This window comes from Rattus norvegicus, chromosome 3, assembly GCF_036323735.1.
Source record: "Rattus norvegicus strain BN/NHsdMcwi chromosome 3, GRCr8, whole genome shotgun sequence".
Lineage (NCBI taxonomy): Eukaryota > Metazoa > Chordata > Mammalia > Rodentia > Muridae > Rattus > Rattus norvegicus.
In genome coordinates this window covers 98553499-98574719 of record NC_086021.1, presented here as the reverse complement: position 1 = coordinate 98574719, position 21221 = coordinate 98553499, and positions in this window count along the sequence as shown.

The following is a 21221-nucleotide window of genomic DNA, read 5'->3' as shown; positions in this document are numbered from 1 at the left end:
ATTTATGTTTTAAAATGTTTTCTCTTTTTAAAATGTAATTTTATGTCATCTGCACCAGTGTTTTGCCTGCATGTATGTCTGTGTAGGGGGTTTCGGATTCCTTGGAACTGGAGTTACAGACAATTGTGGGTGCAGGGAATTTGGACCTTGGTCCTCTAGAACAGCAGCCAGTGCTCTTAACCACTGAGTTTTGTCTCTAGCTCCTATTTATTCTATTTTATGTGTAGGAGCGTTCTGCTTGCAGGAAAGCATGCACACTATGTGCCTGCTTGTTCCCAAAGAGAGTAGAAGAGAGTGTCTAATCTTGTGGAACTGAAGATACAGATGGTTGTGAGCTGCCATGAGGGTGCTGGGAATTGAACCCATGTCTGCTGCAAGATCAGTAAATGATTGTAACCATCTGAGCTGTTTCTCCAACTCCATAAAACCTTTGTTAAAAATGGGTCAAGCATAGGGCTAGAGGTAGAACTCAAGTCACTATAAGCATTTGCTATCATGTGCCCATGCCTCACCCCACACCTGTCAATGAAAGGGAATTATACACTCATTTAAGTCACCTTAGAACTGCACACCACATCATCCATGTTATACTAAGACGTCCAAGAAGATGAAAAAAATTAAAGACCAGCAGATTGAAAAACAGATTAATAATTAGAAATTCTGTGGGCTAGAGAGATGTCTCAGTGGTTAAGAACACTTGCTACTTTTCCAGAGGACCCAAGTTCAGTTCCCAGCCTCCACACTGGGTGACTGACCTCCATCTGTAACCTACCTCCATCCTCTTCTGGCCTCCATGGGCACCTGCTTCATGTGCACACACAGATACCCTTTAAAAAGAGTAAAAGAAAAATTCCACTGGGGACAAAGAAGATAGGTCACTTGGTAGAATTCTTGCAAGGTAAATATGGGGAACCTGAGTTTGATGCCCACATAAAAAGCTAGACGTGGAGGCACACACTGGGAACACCTATCTGGGGGGAGGCACACACTGGGAATCTCTATCTTGGAGGGTGGAGACAGGTGTGTCCTTGGGGCAACCTAGCATACTCAGTGTGATGGTTTGTATATGCTTGACCCAGGGAATAGCACTATTAGGAGGTGTGGCCTAGTTGGAGTAGGTGTGTCACTGTGGGTGTGGGCTTTAATACCCTAGACCTAACTGCCTGGAAGTGAGTCTTTTCTTAGAGACCTGCAGATGAAGATGTAGACCTCTCAGCTCCTCCTGCACCATGCCTGCCTGGACGCTGCCATGTTCCTGATGATACTGGATTGACCCTCTGAACCTGTAAGGCAGCCCCAATTAAACGTCATCCTTATAAGAGTTGTCTTGGTCACAGTGTCTGTTCACAGCAGTAAAATCTTAAGTAAGACACTCAGGAAGGGCCAAGTAAGAGCAAGGTACAGATTATATTTCAATAAACAAGGAGGATGAACATCTGAGGTTGATCTTTAACCTCTACACACACACACACACACACACACACACACACACACACACACACACACACACCACACACGAAATTATCCTGCCTAGAGAAAGTCTCTTTGAACATGTTTAATAGCCTTGTATTCTTTTTCCTTGTGTGTATTTATTTGCTAAAAAGAAACTATTTTATTACCGACTTTTAAAAACATGAACAATATTTTGAGGATACTTTCTATATCACACATAAAGGCTGTGGGATAGTCCAGTGAAGCTACTGTAATTTATTTAGGCAGTCTACTATTGGAGGAAAGAGAGAATTGAATAGCATTTTTACTTCTGCACAGTTGTATGTGTACGGAGAAGTTGTGAACATCACACATAGAGCTCTCATACACCACCTCCCTGTAACCAGAGCCTTGCCTGGATAGGGTTCTTAGGGAGGGAGGAATGTCCTGAGTGGATGCTGGCTCTTATGAGCCAGCCACGTGAAGGACGATGCCTTCCTCTGGTATGAATTAAAGTTTGATAGTGTGTACAGAAAATGCCACCATAACTTATCCACCCCTGCACCATGTTTGCAGCCTGAAGACTGCTCTCCTACAAAGCCTACTCCTAAGGAGGGGAGCTAAGCCTTGTTCAGCTGTGCCATGTACCATAAGCCCTGCCTTCTTGTTCAGCTGTATTAATAACCCCACTGCCTAGTTCAACTGTGCAATGACTCTGCCTCCCTGTTCAACTGTATATAACAAACATGCTGGCCTTCCAGGGTACTTCAGCCCCTCCATCAGAGAGGAGAGCCAGACCTTTCTTCGTTCCCTAAACACGCTCATCAATTCCTAGAGCTGTGAAGGACAGGGCAGGACTCACTCACTCCAGTTGGTGAGCTTAGTGTGATCCTCCTCCTCCACCATCATCACCATTATCACCATCGCCGCTGCCGCGGCCGCCACCACCACCACCACCATCATCATCGTCTTCATCACCACCACCATCATCATCACTACCACCACCATCATCACCATTATCACCATTGCCGCTGCCGCCGCCGCCACCACCACCACCACCACCACCACCACCACCACCATCGTCTTCATCACCACCACCATCATCATCATCACTACCACCATCATCATCACCATCATCATCACCACTACTACCACCAACATTGTCATCACCATCGTCATTATCATCACTTATTTTGCAGTGCTGAGGAAGGACTAAGCCATGGCCTCAAGCATTTAAGGCCTGAGTCACTAACATATTTTAAACTTAAGCAAAATCCATGTACTCAAATATCTCTAGTTTCCAGTTAATACTCCCTTTCTAGAACACCATATTGTATTCAGTCATGAGGTCTAGGAATCTCTTGGTTGGGACATTTTCTCAGACTTTCCTCACTTGATGATCTTGATAGTTTTTGTTTGTTTGTTAGTGGTTTTGAAGGGAGTTGTTTTTGTTTTTCAAGACAGGGTTTCTCTGTGCAGCCTGGCTAGCCTACTCACTCAGTAGCCCAGGCTGGCCTCCAACTCAGAGATGCACCTGCCTCTGCCTCCCTAGTGCTGGGATTAAAAGTGTGCACCACCGCCCAGGAGTTGTTATTTTTCACTTACTCTTGGCAACTTGATACAAATAAACAATGCACTTGATCACGGGCATCCTAACTCCCCTCCCATTCCCAGACCACCCAACTCCTCCTCCAGGAACGGCATGCCTCCTCCCATATTTTGTTAATAACCCACTGAGTCCAATTAGCGGAATTGACAGGTTTTGAAAAAGATTTATTTCTTTACCTAATTCGTACGAATTTTGCTTGTGTGTATGTATGTACACCATGGTGCCTGTACAGATCAGAATGGGAGGTCAGATCCCCTAGAACTGGAGTTATGAATGTTTGTGAGCCCCAGTGTGAATGTTGGGAATGGAACCTGGGTCCTACTGGAGAAAAATAAGTTGTCTTGCCCACTGAGTCATTTCTCCAGTTCAGAAACCCTACAGTTTTGAGAGTGCCAGTCAGGCATTTTGTCACATGCTCCTTGATTGGGATTTCTCTCGTGACTCCACCAGGGCTGTATATTGGGGGGTAGACAGCAGAGGTAACTGTCATTGCCCTTACACCCTCTCCAGGGCGTGGTCTGTCAGTATCTGTCATTGGTGCTAACCTTGATGCTTGGGCTGTGCTCCTTGGCTTTCTCTGAGGGGTGTTAAGTCCTTGCTGCTTGCTCTGGAAGGAAGTCATCGAGGTCAGCCGTCCCTGGCGTAGGGACTTAACTGTCCCTCTTGAGGTGGAATATCTGCAGCAACTATTTAAAATCCTCCTCAGAGGGAGATTCGCCTCGGCTCCCTCGCTCATATTTATTCATTCAATCATTAATTCCATACCGTGCAATCCGGCTTTATCTTGCGGCTCCAGCTGCCCACAGTAGCCTTTGAGTAGTGCTAGCACTTGGCTCCTGAATCCCTTCAACATACTTGAGTGAGGTGGGAGCCTGCCTGAGTGTTTCTCTTTTACTTGCTGACATTACAAGACACGGCAAGGTCACCTAACTCTTTATAACTCTTATACTAGAATCACAAGTCTATTCAGTTCTGATAATGTGAATCATTTCATGCATGCGCGCAGGCGTACACACACACACACACACACACACACACACACAGCGTGTTCCTGTTTTGTGTTGAGACAAGGTGTCACAATATAGCTCTGGCTGACCTAGAACTTACGATGTAGACAAGGCTGGCCTTGAACTCACAGAAATCTGCCTGTTTCTGCCTCCCCCGGCCTTTTGTACTATTTCTAAATATAGCTGCAATGGCATCGATTTTGGGGCATGCATAAATAGGCACATTCCCCTGCTGTAGGAATCATGAAAGGGCAGAACCTGGAACCCAGCAAGGCTAATGAATGGATTTAGACAGAGCCACTCTCTGTCTAGCGGGCCCACTGGCCTCACAAGTGGCACTGTGGACTGAATGGAGCTGGGTAATGCAACTCCCCGTAAGGCTATGTGCTTATACCCCGAGCCATGGCCAGCCTGGCTGCAATCACGTCCTCACTGACCGACCGCAGTGAATGCTGGCCGGGAGAGTAGAACCACTTAACAGTTTCCTGGTGTCTAAAGCTATTTCCATTTCCACGTGAGCGTCACTTCCAGGCCCAGGCACTTAGGACCAAGAAATTCAACCAATAAAACATTAGCACACCATACCCACACCCAAGCAGCTTTGTTTTCAACAACACCAACCTGGGTCCACCCAAATGTTCATCTGTAAGCAAATGGATGAACAAATCGTGGTGGATCTGCACGGCAGAAGAGCACTCAGCAGCATGAGGAGCTCTTGGGCTGGAGAGAGGGCCCAGCGGTAAAGAGCACCGACTGCTCTTCCAGAGGTCCTGAGTTCAATTCCCAGCAACCACATGGTGGCTATCAACCACCTATAATGGGATCTGATGCCCTCTGAAGACAGCTACAGTGGTACTCATACACATAAAGTATAAAATAAATAATTCTTAAAAAAAAAAAAAAGAAGGAGCTCTTGAGACATGCCACACCCACAAAGAATCTCCAAGATGCCATGCTGGGAGCCAGGCACAAAGGAGCGTGGGATACAGCAGTGTGTGTGAGGTTCTAGAACTGCTGAGCCCAATCTGCGGCTGTGTGGGACTGACCAGCGTGAGGGCTGGGTGAGGTTAACGGGGGAACTGGACCACTCTGTCTGTGGTGATAGAAATGTTCAGTGTCTTGAACGTATTTCTGGTTGAACTATATGATTTTTAAAACAAACATGAAAAACAATCTCACCATGTAGCCCAGGCTGACCTTAAACTCCTAATCCTCCTGCCTCAGATTCCCCAAGGCTGAGATCACAGATATGTGCCACCAGATGTGGCTAAAATTGTGCTCTTTTCTTTGTTTGTTTGTTTTTTCCCTTTTTTTTTTTTGAGGCTTGTTCTTCAAACAGGTGCATTTTAGCAAATGTAAATTATAGTTCAGTAATTTTTTTGAGTGTGTACGTGTGCACACATGCATATGCACAGTGGCATGGGATCCAGAGGTTAGCTGTCTGTTACTTCTCAGTAGCCACATCCACCGTACTTATTCATCTGTGGTTTGTCTGTTTCCTTGTTTTGAGACAAGGTCTTTCACTGAGCCTGCAGTTCTGAGATTAGGCGAGGCTACACAGCCAGTGTGCCCAGGGATCTCTCAGTCTCCACATCCCCAGGATTGGGATTATAAACATATATATGTCTGCTTTGATGGGGGCATTGGGCCCCTTTGCTTACATGGACACTTTACTATCTCAACTATCTCCCCAGCCCTTAATAAAGTTGATTAAAGAAAATAAGAAGGGCTGTGTACACACACACACACAACTTATATAATAAGCACAGGAATTTATTATACCTTACATTTGTATAGAAATGTATATGTATCTATGCATAAAATATACATACATATACATTTTCTCCTAGGAAGGAACAAGGCTTTTTCTGCACATCCCTAAGCAGAACTGTTTTAAATGTCTCCAACAAAATTTGCCTCTGCTCTCAGACCCAATAAAATGTGTCAACCCCAAGCTCAACCTGGTGAACCTGAAAATTACAGGTGATCAGAATCGAGTCGAAATGAAATCACTGTAAGCCCGGGGTTGTATTAGCTTCGTGTGTAGCAAATACCAGGGATTGCTCATGCTGTACCTTTACATACATATTACGTACCTCTCTCTCTCTCTCTCTCTCTCTCTCTCTCTCTCTCTCGTGTGTGTGTGTGTGTGTGTGTGTGTGTGTGTGTGTGTGAGTGTGTGTGTGTGTGTGTGTGTGTGTTCCATGGCATGCATATTGAAGCCAGAAGACAACTTCCTTTTTTTTTTTTTAATTCTTTTTTTCGGAGCTGGGGACTGAACCCACGGCCTTGCACTTGCTAGGCAAGTGCTCTACCACTGAGCTAAATCCCCAACCCCAGAAAACTTCCTTTTTTTAAAGACAGAGTTTCTCTGTGTAACAGCCCTGGTGGTCCTGGAACTGGCTCTGTAGACCAGGCTGTCTTCCTACTCACAGAGGTGTGTCTGCCTTTGCCTTCTGCGTGCTGAGATTTAAAGGTGTGACCCACCACTGCCTGCCTCAGATGACAACTCCTTAAAGGAGCTGGCTCTCTTACACCACGTGGTTCCTGTGGATCAGGGGTTGCCAAGCTCGGTAGCAAGCACCTTTGCACACTGTGTCATCTTGCCAGCTCTTACCTCACATGTGATGTCCCCAGTCTCTAGCCTCATCTCAGCAGTTCTTCTGACTCCTTGCTTGTGGTACTACTCCTGCCCCAGCCCTGCCCCACCAGCCGGATGACCACAGCAGGGAGGTCTGTCCAAAAGCCTGAGTTTCCCACCAGTAAGGCTGTGAACCACAGTTCTAGTTAGACCTAATAAGAAAAGCTAAGATGTTGGGGAGGCTGGGGAGATGGCTCCTTGGGTGAGGTGCTGGCAACATGAGGACCCGAGTTCAGATTCTCAGCACACATGGAAAAAGCTTACTATGGTGTGGAGGATGCCGGATACTAGTTGTGATGCTAGGGACCGAATCCAGGGTCCCTACATGCTAGGCAAGTACTCTGTCTACACTACATCCAGGTCACAAACCGAAGCGCCAATCCCTATCCTTAAATCCCCCCATACAACAGGTGATTCAGAAAAACATCTGGGAGTAGCTGGATTGAGAAGTTCCGTGAATGAACACATCCGCAGATCAAAAACAACGCTTCCTTCCTCAAACACTAGAGAGACGAAGGGATGAAGAAATTTACCGAATACAGTGGATAAAATGATGGAAATGTTAAAGTGCTGGGGGTGTGGGCGGAGAGAACAAAACACAACAACAACAGGAGCAGGCTGATTCATGGTGCAACGAGGTCGGAGCTGGTCCCGAGTGCATTAGCAGCCCTCCGCAGACAGAGTCCCTGAAACAGGAGCCGGACAGCCCCGTGGCTGCCTCATTACCAGACAAATGTAGAGAAAGTGGCAGCTTAGGGGAAAACGGGTGTGATTAAGGAATGGAAGAATCCATGAGTAAAGATGAAGAAATAATTACGCACAGTTCAGCTAGCTCATAAATCAAGGGTGATCACTCCATTTATAAACACAGCAAGGTGAAAAGAATCAGCGAGAACGATGAGCTTTTTAATGTGCATTTTAAAGTGCAACAATGGCAGGAATTAAGAGAGTGCTGGAAGCCAGGGCCAAGAAATTCACTGTGAAAACCCAACACCCCCCCCCCCCCAGGGAAAAGGGAGGGACCCTGAAGAGGTGAGGAGGGGAGTTAAAACAAGGAAACCCTGGACAAAATCTTACCGAAGGCCTGGTAGGGAGAGCGCCCTGCTCTGGTCCCAGTGAGAACTTGAGGCTGACTTCTGTTCTCCCCACAGCTTCCACACCTCACTCCCCCGCCCCCGCCCCCGCCCCGGAAGACAGGATGGCAATTCAAGGAGGGAAACAGTGTCAACAAACATTGCAAGGTGTCATAACATAAGCTCCGCTGTGTTTGACTTGGGGCTGTGGCAGAGGAGCCCTAATTATCCCAAGAAAGCAGCCCCAAGGCAGAAGCAGTTGGGAACAGCACAGCCCCTAGATACCTCTCCCAGGGAGTCCTGGGAGAGATCACTGGCTTCTTAACCCACAACCAGCTGTAGGAGGATCAGCTGCAGACCTCACAACCTCTCCGACTCCAGGCTGCGGTCAGGGGACAGGCAGGGCCGGCAGTCATTTGTGGAGAAATCATCCCACTGCTGTTTGTTTGTTTGTTTGACTTTCTTTTGTTTGAGGTAGGGTGTCCCATATCCCCAGAACTTGCTATGTAGCTGAGGATGACCCTAAACGTCTTATCCTCCCTGCCGCTACTTCAGGTGCTGATGGGATTACTGGCTTGTGTGCCACCAAACTCCAGTGGTTTATGCAATACTGAGGTCCTAGGCATGCTAAGCAAACATTTACCAGCTGAGTATTATCCCTAAACTGAAAGAATTTTCTTTTAATAATGTGTGAAGTTGCCTGAGAAGGCTGTAACACTGTTTCCCAGAGGGATGAAGACCAGAGTAGCTGTCTCTGAGACCAAAACATTTTGCCTAATCTGTGAAGAAGGAAACTTTTTTGTTGTTGTTAAAAATACTTAAACCCACATCTGTTTATTTGTGTGTAGTAATATGAACCACATCACATGTGCAGAGGACAACTTATGGAGGTTGGTTCTCTCCTTCCACTGTGAGGCCTGAGGATAGCACCGTTCCCTGGGCTTAACAGCAAGTGTCTTGTATTGGCTGAGCCATCTCCTCACTTTCCTGTTTGGTTTTCTTTCTTCTTTACTCTGCCCTTTCCTCTCCTCCTCCTCCTCCCCCTCCTCCTCCCTCCTCCCCCCCTCCTCCTTGAAGAGCTGATTCTTGTCCTGAAATTCTTCATGGAGGGAAAAGGGCCAAATGGAACTGGAGCCAAGATTCAAATGCAGGTCTAGGAAATGCCCAAAACAAACAGCCCCTGACTTACATAGATCAATTTAGGATTTTTCTATTTTAGAACAATGCGCTGGAGGTAGTAGTTGATGTCTGTAACCCAGGAATTTCTGAGGATTGCTGCAAGTTCAAGGCCAGCCTGGGCAGACTGACACCTTGTTGTACACCCCCCACCCACACACACACAGACAAAGGGGAAACAAAGGAAATTATATGAGAGGAACTCATATGTATGTATGTATCTGTATTTGTGTGTGTATGTGTGTGTGTGTGTGTGTGTGTGTGTGTATTGTGTGTGCATATAAGCACATGTGTATTTCCATGAAGGACAGAGGTCAGTCTTGGGTGTCATTCTTCAGGTCCCATCCATCTTGGTGTGTGGTATGTGTACATGTGGGGGGAGTACACATGTGTGCATGTCACGCAGAAGCTGGAGGTCAACCTTGGGTATACTTCCTCAGAAGCTGTCTACCTTGTTTCTTGAGGCAGAGTCACATAGGTTCAACACTCACAGATTAGGCTAGGCTGACTGGACTGCTTTGCAGTGCTGGGATTATAAATGTGTGCCTTCACGCCTGGCTGGTTACAAGGGTTCTGGCGATGAAGCTCAGGTTCTCATGTTGGAGCAGCAAGCATTTCGTCAACTGAGCCATCTACTCAGCCCTGTGCTTCAAATTCTGAACTAGGAGTTTGTCCCAGACTAGTAGTGATCTCCAGGTCCTCTCTCAGGATATTAGTCAGGGTGGCTTGGTCACCCCAGAACAGGAAGATTGTCAGCCAAGGCTCAGGGTATGCTACGTCAGATAGGATGTGAGGCAGGGCCACTCATTGCATCTTCCAAGTATGATCTTTTCCAAAATAAGCTTGTGCTGGCTAATTTTAAGTCATCTTGACACAGGCTAGAGTCGTGTGAGAGATGGGGACCCCAATGGAGAAAAAAGCCCCCAGAAGACAGGGATGTAGGCAAGTCTGTAGGACGTTTGTTAATTAGTAGTTGGTGGCAGAGGGCCCAGTCTGTTGTGTGTGGAACATCCCTGGCTGGTGGTCCCCAGTTCTGTAAGAAAGCAAGCTGAGCAAAGCCGGGAGGGCAAGCCAGTAAGAAGCGTGGCCTCTGCATAAGCTCCTGCCTCAGGTTCCCTGCCCTATTTCAGTTCCTGCCGTGACTTGCTTTAGTGATGGACTGTGATGTGGAAGTGTAAGCCAAACAAACCCTTTCCTCCCCAATTCGCTTCATTCCAGCAATGGTAACCCCAGGTAAAGGTTTACTGAGCCATAGCCCAAGCCTGTCATAGGTCAGGGAGCCTCTGTGCTTTGGAGGGGATTTGAAAGAGTCAGGCAGATGGCGGCTCCTTCTCTTGAACAGACTGAACCTCGGGAAAATAACAAACAACAAACAACGCAAAGCAACAGATAATTGGGGGAGAAAAACCTAATCAAGCTTGTCTTGCAAGTCCACTGGGACTGTAACTCCAAGTTTCTTACATTATTACCAGTGTTTCATAAAGGTTCAGCCTCCATTGTGCAATTAAAAACATATGAGAATGATGTGAAGAAGAGAAGGACCCTGTGGGAGGCTGGGCTAAATAAAGCACACGGCATAAATTATAAGCTTATTGAGGGCAGGGGCCTTGTGCACACGTTGCTCTCTGTTTTCTCTACACAGTACTCCAAGCATTCAAGGGATGCGCGACTGCAGCCCCAAAGTCAAACAGTTTAAAATAGCGGCAAATCCCACAGGCTATGCCTCAGTCCCTTTTCTTTCTTTTTAAAATTTTTTAATTTATTTTATTTACTTATTGTATGTATGTAAGTACAATGTCCCTCTCTTCAGACACACCAGAAGAGGGTATTGGATCCCATGACAGATGGTTGTGAGCCACCATGTGGGTGCTGGGAATTGAACTCAGGACCTCTGGAAGAGCAGTCAGTGCTCTTAACCACTGAGCCATCTCTCCAGCCCTCAGTCCCTTTTCAGTTTCTCTCCTTCTGCTCTTAGTCATTCTCTCCACCCCCATCAAACAAGATTCTAAGTGCATCTTGGAACTGCCTGTTGGATTTAAAGGAGCTCAAGGTGCCAAGGGTCATACTATAAGGCGAGTATGTAGCCATACTCAGGTCCAGCTTTGAGTATGTGACTGAGGGGGCCTGACCAGAGCATGCTGGAAGCCTGGGTCCCGCATCTCAGGGGGCACCTTTTTGCTTGTGTTTGTTCACTGCACCAGCATGGTTGTCAAACACAGACTGGACAAAGTTCCACCAAGGCCAGTGGAAAGGAACGAGAATCCACAGGACTCTAGAGACAGAAGCCTGGAGGACAGGTGGGGCGCACTACACAGAGCCACATGGGTCCTTACGACCTTTCAGTTAGCAAGAGATTTTAGGCAGCTCCACAGATTATACATGGACAGAGCTCCCATGTGTCAGAATGAGTGTGGGCAAGACCACTAGCGCTTGAGATACTAGAGGGTCTTGGGGTTTGGGTAGGGCAGGGCACAGAATTGGAAAGTAAAAGGAATTGCTCAGTACATATGATTCTTACCAGCAAAACCACCCCTGTCTGTCTTGTGAGGCAAAAAACAAAAACAAAACAAAACAAAAAAACCCAACTTTTTTTTTTAAGGCTTTATAGCATTTTGAAAAAGGGTCTTTAAAATCAGCGTGTCTTAGCCAAGAGCTCTCTGGCTGAGCTGGGTGAATTCTGTCCTCAGATGTTTGTGAAAATGTACATTATGGGGACATTGTGCTAAGCTCTGGAGACACAGACACAAAAGAGACATGGTCTCTATCCTCAGAGTACAGACCAGGCTGAGCGTCAGGATGAGCATCGTAGACAAAGGGGATCTGCAGGGGGCCTGGTCTGGCACCCAGCCAGTGCATGAGGGGTTCAGCTCCTGCAGGCTCCCAGTGGGCTGCTAGAGGCTGTTTTTTTCCCCTACAGGCGTAGTACCTAGGGGTCAGTGTGTGGAGGAAGAATAGAATGGAAAGACCATGCAGTGGCCAGTGTGGGAGGGAAAAGGGCACGCTAAGCTAGATGTCACTGACCTGTGTTTCACAACACTGGCAAATTGGCTGGAGGAATTTAAGGGCATAAAATTGATGGAGAAAATTAGATGTCAGGAGCTGGTCATGGTGCAACATTGTGATAATCCCAAAGCTCAGAAGGTTGAGGCAGGAGGATCCAGACTCCTAGGCCAGCCCAGGCTACATATGGAGACATACAGGCACAAGCACGGGAGACCAGCCCCTCCAACACACACACACACACACACACACACACACACACACACACACACACACACACGGGGCGGGGGGGAGGGAAAGTAAAAGAATGAAATCAGAGGCCAGTTTCATCTACATATACTCAGAAGAGAGAACTCTAGAATTGTGTTCAGCAGTGTATGAAAAAATACTATATCATGACCGCGTTGTGCTAAGTATAGACATGGCAGTGTGATTCAACAATAGAAAAGTATACTAGCCGGATATCCTGTCCTCCCAGTATCCTGAAGCTTGGAGCCAGAGGACCCTCAGTTTTAGGTCAATTTGAGATACTTAGGAAGTTTGAGGCCAACCTGGACTATACAGAGAGCCATGTCTCACAAAAAAGACAATTAAAATAATTAGCCTCATTCAAATAGACAAAGGAGAAACACCATAAGATTAAATGTTCACAGAAAAGAACATTTGCTTTCCTGTTACCAGTTTCATCCTGTACCTGGGGCTTGAGAGATGGCTCAGTGGTTCAGAGCACTGGCTGCTCCCAGAGCACTGTCTTCAGATCCCAGCATCCACACGGCAGCCCACAACTGGCTGTAACTCCAGTTCCAGGAGATCCAATGCTTTCTTCTGACCACTACGTGCACTTCACACACGTGATGGACAGACATACATGTGGGCAATGCACCCACACAGAATAAAAATAAACCTCTATAATTCCTATAGTTTTTAAAATTATTGTGAATTATGTCCATGTGTGGTTATGTGCATGTAAGTGTGGGTGCCTGTGGAGGCCAGAGCATTCAAATCCCCTGGAGCTGGAGTCACAGTTGGTTCTGAACATCTTGGGTGCAGGGAAGTGAACTAGTGTCTGCTGCAAGAACGTTAGGCGTCTCCTCAGCCCATGACTTTTTATCCCCTCTTCTTCCCCCTCAGAAGTCATGCTAAGTGTGAGCCACCAAAATGAAATGAAATTTTAGGAACATTCCTGAAATTAAAAAAAGGAACAAGAGAGGCTCCCTCTTTCATCCCTTTCCACTGTAGTGCACTCATTAGCACAATTAAAAAAAGAAAAACACTAGTCTAGGACAGGAAGACAGAAGTGACTTTATTACAATTAATGAAATTATTTAAACACAGGAGACTTTCTATGCTAGAACTGGTTTTTGAGGTTGGTTGGGTTTTGGGTTTTGGGTTTTGTTTTTGTTTTTGTTTTTGTTTTTTTCAGATGGTTTCTCTGTGTAGCCCTGACTGTTCTGGAACTTACTTTGTAGACCAGGATGGCCTTAAATCCACAGAGATCCATCTGCCTCTGCCTCTGCCTCTCTGCCTCTGCCTCTGCCTCTGCCTCTGCCTCTGCCTCTGCCTCTGCCTCTGCCTCTGCCTCTGCCTCTGCCTCTGCCTCTGCCTCTGCCTCTGCCTCTGCCTCTGCCTCTGCCTCTGCCTCCCAAGTGCTGGGACCTAAAGGGTGTGCCACTACCATGTTGCTAATTTTTAAGTTTTTTAAATTAAAATTTGACAAGGAATGTGGAGTTATATTGTGTGCTTCAGAAGCAATCAGAAAGCATGGTTCTAACAGATGCCACTTATAGAAAGTACCAGTAACCGAAGTGTTTAGGAATCAACATAACTCTGTAAACAGAGATAAATTAACCTCATTGAAATATGAAACAATATTTAAGTACATAGAATGAAGAGCTATGCTCCTAGATTAAAAACTGTAGTTTAAAAGGAGTTAGTTCTCTTCAAACTTATATGGATCCACTTTAAGTTCAGTCAGATATCCCAGAGGGATTTTAAAGTAGTTGGCCATGCTAACTCTAAAGTTTATATGAAACAGTGGGGTCTGAAAAGTACCCAGGGCGTTATTGATAAAAGGAATAAAGTGCAAGTCAAGTTTATAGTGATTCAAGTGTGGAGGTGACAGCTGTACTCCCAGAACTTAGGAGGCGGAGGCAGGAGAATTTAGAATGGGAAGAGGTGGGCTACATAACCAGAACTTGTCTCAAACAAACAAACACAACTCATAGACTCCATCTTACTCCACTCAGAATGGCTGTTATCAAAAATAAACATATAACCAACTCTGGTGAGGGTTTGAGGGGAGGAATTCTTTATGCTGTGGATAGGAATGACCCAGCCATTATGGGCCTTCCTCAAATCCTAAGAATAGAACTCCATATGATCCAGCTATTCCAGCCTTGCATACATAGCTGAGGGAAACAACTTCCTAAGAAATACCTTCACCCTCATGGCTACTGGAGCATTTCACAATCATACATACAGAAACATACAGAAACAACTCAGGTGCCACACCGGAAGAACGGATAAACAGAGACTAGGAACATAGACACAACCTCAAAGAAGAGGCAAATGCTGCCATGTGTAGCGGAATGGATGGAGCAGAAGGACACCCAGTAACTGAAGTGAGTCAGGCATGAGGTAGGGTAGTGATGGCTGCGCTGTGGAAAAGGGAGACTGGACTGAACCGTGCCCCTGGATACATGAATGGGCCTGTCGCCCTAGACCCCCCAACACGAATACATCCTAATAAAAAAGGCAGAGGGGTTGGGGTTTTTAAAAACTAAGGTGAAAAGGCCTGCCCTGCTGTATATAAAAGCAGTCAATATCTGCAGTGAGTGATGCAGTGTAGAAGGCAGAGTGTGAACAAATGGGCCAGTGGCATTAAGAAAACTGTCCCAAGCCTGTGTTATATACATATGAGTGTACGTGTACATACACACCTGGGTTGTGACCGATGGCAGAACAGACCACAAGAAAAGAGGATAGATTGTCCAGTGAATGGTACCACAATTGGTTATTTATCTGGAGAGACTGGTAGAAGATTGATTTCCAATGTTGCTTCATCTAAAGGTGATTTCTGTGGGAATTAAGAGCAAAAGTTGGTAAGGCGGTGCTTCATAATTATATAACTCCTATTATCAGCATATATCTTAAAGAGACAGAAAAGTTAAGTCACAAATCATGAAGAGACATCTGCAGTGCATGAATTAACAATTGACAAAGAAACCCACAGAAACGTTAGAGCTGTCTACATGTTCACTTCCTTACTCTCTCAGGACTTACCCACATATCAAAGGCTTTGGCTCAGTGGATAAAGCATTTGCCACACAAGCATGAGGGCCCAACCTTGGATTCCCCAGAACCCACATAAAAGCTGGGTGCAGTAGCATGCCTCTGGAATCCCAGCACTGCTACCATGAGATGCAGTAGGAGACGGGAGAACCCCAGAAGCCCACGGGCCATCGAGCCTGGCAAATGCAGCAGCAAACAGTAAGAGACCTTGGTTCAAACAAGGTGCAAGACCAGGGCTGACCGTGGTGGTTGTTTTCTGCTCTACTATGCGCGTCATGGTGTGTGTGTGTGTGTGTGTGTGTGTGTGTGTGTGTGTGTGTGTCCCTGGCAGTTTCTATAAACTCCCAAATGAGGCCAGGAATTTCAGCCTATTTTCTTCATAATATATAATACGGATGAGAGTACCTGGCACATGGTAGCTGTTGAATAAATATTTATTAACTCAACGACTCTCCACAAATCAATAGTAAAAAATCCCAGCAACGCAATAATGAGCAAAAGGTTTAAGCAGTCATTTCACAAAATGAAAACAAAACAAAACTCAACTGGTCAATAAGCATACCAAAAATGGTCTGAGTTTATTAATAATCAGAGAAATGCAAAATCAGACCAAAAAGAGAAGACGTTAGTCTCCATCAAAGGCTGACAGCATTGTCAAGGCTGAGAAGCAGAGCGAGCTCCCAGCACATTTGCTGGCTGGAGTGACAATTGGAACAGGCTCTGGTATGACTTGGGATTATCTTGTAAAGGTGACCGTGCCCAGCCCATGCTTCCATTAATGTCTTATTAGATTTATAATCTGGAACAATGCTACTCAACAATACCAGGCATGGACAGGTGCCAGCACGTGAATGATCTTATGAAGCATGGAAATTCAGACTATTACACAAAAAAATGTATAGCAACATACAACTTTACATTGGCTGTTTGATTCACATAAAGCATACAGTTCACACAGGACTTTTTCTGTCTCCCCCGAATAAAACTTCATAGCCAATAATTCCTCATCTCCACCTCCCCCAGAGCCTGGTGGCCACCATTCTTCATTCACTGTAATTCTGCCTGTTCTAATTGCCTCATATGAGAGGTGCCATACAGTATTATCCCTCAGGAACCCCCTCTTACACTAAATATCCTGTTGTCAGGACTCCCTGACACTGCTGTATGTGACATCTTCCTTTGCAAAGATGAACCAAATTCTATAGTACATTACATTTTTACATCTATAAATTTTATTTTATGGAGTGTGTATAATATATGCATATGAGTGTGCATATGTCAGGGCAGGCATGAGGAGGGTAGAGGACAGATTTGTAGAGTCAGTTCTCTCCTTCCACCCTTACATGAGATCTGGGGTTTGAACTCAGACCATCAGAACTGTCCCTACTGGAGGTCCCAGATGACCTTGAACTCAGAGATCTCCTTGCCTTAGGCTGGGATTCATAGCCACTTTGCTTCAAGATCTCCATACCAAGATCCAGGTCAGAAACTTGTATCTCCCAGCCTCAAGATCAGGATCACAGGTGACCCTTCCAATTCTGGATTGTAGTTCATTCCAGACATAGTCAGGTTGACAACCAGAAATAGCCACTACAATCCACCCCTTGTCAACTTGACACAAATCTCATGTTCACATGAAACAATAACAAGGTCATGAACACGCCGCCTAACATGATGTAACTAGAACTATTCCTCGTACAATCGCAATTGCATTTGTAAATTTGCAAAGGCACAATATCCCTTGGGAACATTCTTTTAGTATTGAAACTTAAATACCAATTGATGTTAAAGAAATTGGAAGAAAGACAAATGAATTCTTAATAAAATAAAGCAGAAGAAGCATTCATATTACTTTATAGCCCTCGTTTCTGTAACTGGTTACTGGCTGGTATTTATAAATACCCTCCTTTACTACCCATTCTGTCTCTCCTCCACCCTCTGCAAGCCCCTAAGCAGGTCTTGGCTCTTTTCCTGAGGGAGTGACCCATACCTTCATTACTGATAGGTCTGTGTCCTTTGTCATCCTGCTTGGATTAGGCTGTTGTCGTTTCCCATTGACTTTAATCACAGGACCTGGTAGCACCAAGAGACTCCCTAAGGGATCTCCTGTACTCCAGACATAATCCTTCTTACCTCCATTGTGAAGAGCCAATCCAGTTTCCCCATGGTAATCTGGATCTATCACCCCTCCCACCACTGCTATTCCTTTCTTAGCCTGTTGGTTTAAAGACATTAGAAGCCCAAAATGACTAGGGGGAGTCTGAGCTTCCAGTTCAATGGAAAGTTTGTTGTGGCTCCTGGTAGGAGCACCCCCCCTCTTTGGAACCAAAACTTTTAGGCCAGCAGAACCTAGAGTTGTGGGGACAGGAAGCAAAAACTGGAGAACACGTTTATGCACTGTGCCATTTCTTTACCCCGCACACCGCATCTTCATAACCATTCATCCATCAGTGGACACTTTGATTGCTTCTGCATAGAGTCCGCTGTCCGCTGTGAAAGCATTGCCATGCTGTATTTGCAGAATTATAATTCACACCAATTAGACATAGTAACTAAAACTGGACTTACCTTTGATATGGCTTTGGTTTTCTAAAATTCCATTTTCCAAGTAGCTAATTTTCATTACACTTCACCAAAGGTGTGTCTGTGACAGATTTGTGAAGCTGTTTAAATTTACCACTGATCCTTTAAGAAGCACTCCACCCCCGCTCCCAGAATAAGGCCTTTTGTACTTGTCTAGGAACCACCGGATGAAGAATCCTTCACATTTCAACACTAAAAGTTTCTGTTCTCTTTCCTTTCATTTATTTATTATGTGTGTATATATGTGTACACACATGCACACACTTTTCTGTGTGTGCAAGAGCATGTACATGAAATAAAGTGGAAAATTCTAGTTTCTTTGGAGACTCAGTTAGGTTTTAATGACATTTTGCTAGAGCAGACAGGTGAACGAATGTTTTGCTAAAACAGAGATGTGAAAGAATGTTTTGCTGTAGCAAACACATGAGAGGATGCATGACGTTTAGAAGGAATATAAATATGACCCCACAGACAGTGGGAGCTGGAGCCTTGGTCCGCCTTACTCCGCCTCCATAGTCATCGCTAATGACACACATGTATGGTCCACCTTACATTGAGCTTCACTTGTGGTGACTTCATAGAGAGAAACTTGCCGAAGAACTTCTCAGATTCCTGCTACTTCTGGCTGCTTCCTTGGACTTGGGCTGATTGGCAAGCCTCATGGTTTCTTCTGGATTGAACGGCCCTTGCTGGTTCATGTGTGGTGTCTGCTGAAGGGACTGGACTGCTGCTGCTGATTTGTGTTTAGTGCTTGCTAGTGGACTCCACTGAGAACAGCAAAGACTGGAATTGCCCCCAAAGAACTATTTCTAAGCAGGTCCATTTCCCCCGCATCCTAATAACCTCTTTTCCACTACCTCTGCTGAGTGGTGGGCTGGAGGGGTGGTTGAACCCTAATATATACCTAGTGGAAGCCAGAGTGTCTTCCAGTGTAGTTCCCCAGGAGCCATCCATCTTGTTTTTTGAGGGTCTCTTCCTGAGACCTGGAGCTTGCCAATTAGGCTAGTCTGTCTGGCCAGTGAATCTAAGCCTCCCCAAAGTTATCACCACCCACTAAAATTTCCCAATCCCAGTTGGAAAACCAACACTCCTCACAAATTATTACTTGTATAGGCCAGAAACCAGGTAAAGGAATACTCGTATTCCCCCTTACTCATAAGCACAATAAAGAAAGAACCATGTAAACATTTTTTAGAAGACTAGATAAGTATGTTGGAATATAGTCACCTAATGGAAAATTATGTGGACACCATAAAAGTTTATTGAATGAATTTATAAATATGCAGCTTCCACAGAGATGGCTGAGTTGTTAAAATACTTGCCATGCAAATGAAAGGACAAGAGTTAGGATCCCTAGAACCCACATGAATGCCAGGTAGGTGAAGCAGGGCCTCTTAAGTTTAGAATTCAGAAGACAGAAACAATCGATTCCTAGAGCAAACTGGCTACCTAAGCACACCAGTGATCTCTAGGTTCAATTCTGAGACCCTGCCTCAGTAACAGAGTGGAAAACAACTGAAGGATACGCCTGATGTCAATATCAGGCCGCCTCCACATGCATGAGAACACATGTGCATGTGCACACACATGAACACACATACATGCACATACATGACATAGATACATATGCCATGTGCAAATGAGTAAATAGATGTAAAAATTAAGAACAGTCACTGAGAATGTCAAGAACCTTACTAATGTGGTGTGATGTAAAAGAATAAGTCACTGTCGTCTCCGTATTCAATAAAACCACACAGGTAGGGTATAGATATCAAGAGCAAGACAATCCACATGAAATTCTGGACAGCTTGCTGGGGGAGTAGGACGAGGTGGAGCTCCCAGGCAGCCTTGGTCAGATGGGACATTGTCTTCGTTGAGTTTCTATTGCTGAGAGGAAACACCATGACCAAAAAGCAAGTTGTGGAGGATAGGGTTTATTTGGCTTATATTATAGTCCATTATTGAAGGAAGTCAGGGCAAAACCACAAATGGTAGGAACCTGGAGTCAGGAGCTGATGCAGAGCCCATGGAGAGGTGCTGCTAACTGGCTTGCTCCTCATGGTTTGCTCAACCTGCTTTCTTATAGGACCCAGCACCATCTGCCTAGTGATGGTCCCACCCACAATGGGCTGGGCCTTCCACCATCAATGACTAATTAATAAAATACCCTACAACCTGACCTTATGGGGGCATTTTCTCTACTGAGGTTCCCTCCTTTCAGATAACTCTAGCTTTTGTCAAGTTGACAAAGTTAGGCACATAGCTATTTATAAGCATTCATACTCTTGTGTGTGTGTGTGTGTGTGTGTGTGTGTGTGTGTGTGTGTGTGTGTGTGTGTTATGTATCTTTTAATCTCAGTGCTAGGGGAGTAGAAGCAGGAGAAACCCTGGGGCTTCTCCTGGAACTTGCGGGCTAGCCAACTTAGCTTGAATCAGTAAGTTTGGGATTCATATTCTCTCCATAAAGATAAAAAGGTTGTCTTGTAATTCAGAAGTGGGCCTTCACCAGGAACTGTGAGAGATAAATTCTGATGTTTTACTTGCCATTCATGTTATGACATTTCATTATAGCATCCCAAGCTGGCCTAATACCGGACTAAGCCTGGACAGATGGCTTACCTTCTCAGTCCCTCAGTTTTCTATGGGAGAAATAGAGACAGCAGTGCAATATCTGTCTCACAGAGGAATGACAGTGAATGGTTGGGTTGATATTCATAAAGACAACAGGGCTGGGCACTAGCAGGTGCCCCGCCCATGATCCCTGTTGTTAAATGCAATCCTTACTTGGTTCATAGATGCATACTTCTGAGTTTTCTTGCCCTCTTATACATTGGATGCATTGTGGGTACTTAGATTTCCACTGTGGAAAAGCAACGCCTGCTGCTTTCCCACACAAATCCTCTAGGGATCTTGCTGTAAGTCCTCTAGTTTAACACACTTAAGGTCCTGTCATCATGTTGATATCCTCCGAGATGAATGCTTTTAACATACATGATTCCTGACTGGCTTCCTACAAGACACGCTAGTGTCTTACAATTAATTTATCATGATAAGGTACATGGCAGAAGAAACTCAAGAGGGGAGAGATATTTTTAGCTTAAAGGTCAGGGGATGTAGTCGATTATGAAGAGGAAGGTGGTGGCAGTTTGGTCCATGACAGGAACTTGTAAACACTCATTATTTACATCATGGTGGATGAGGAAGCAGAGAACTCAGACCAGAACTAGATGAGATATCATCTTTAAAACTCACTTTTAGGAATCCATTTCTGCCAGCCAGGCCACAGTCACAAGGCTTCTATGACCTCCTAAAAGACACCACTAGCTGGAGACCAAGTTTTCAAACACACGAGCCTGTGGCAAACATCTTACATCCAAACCATGATAGTTTATCCCAGCATTCTCTTTTCC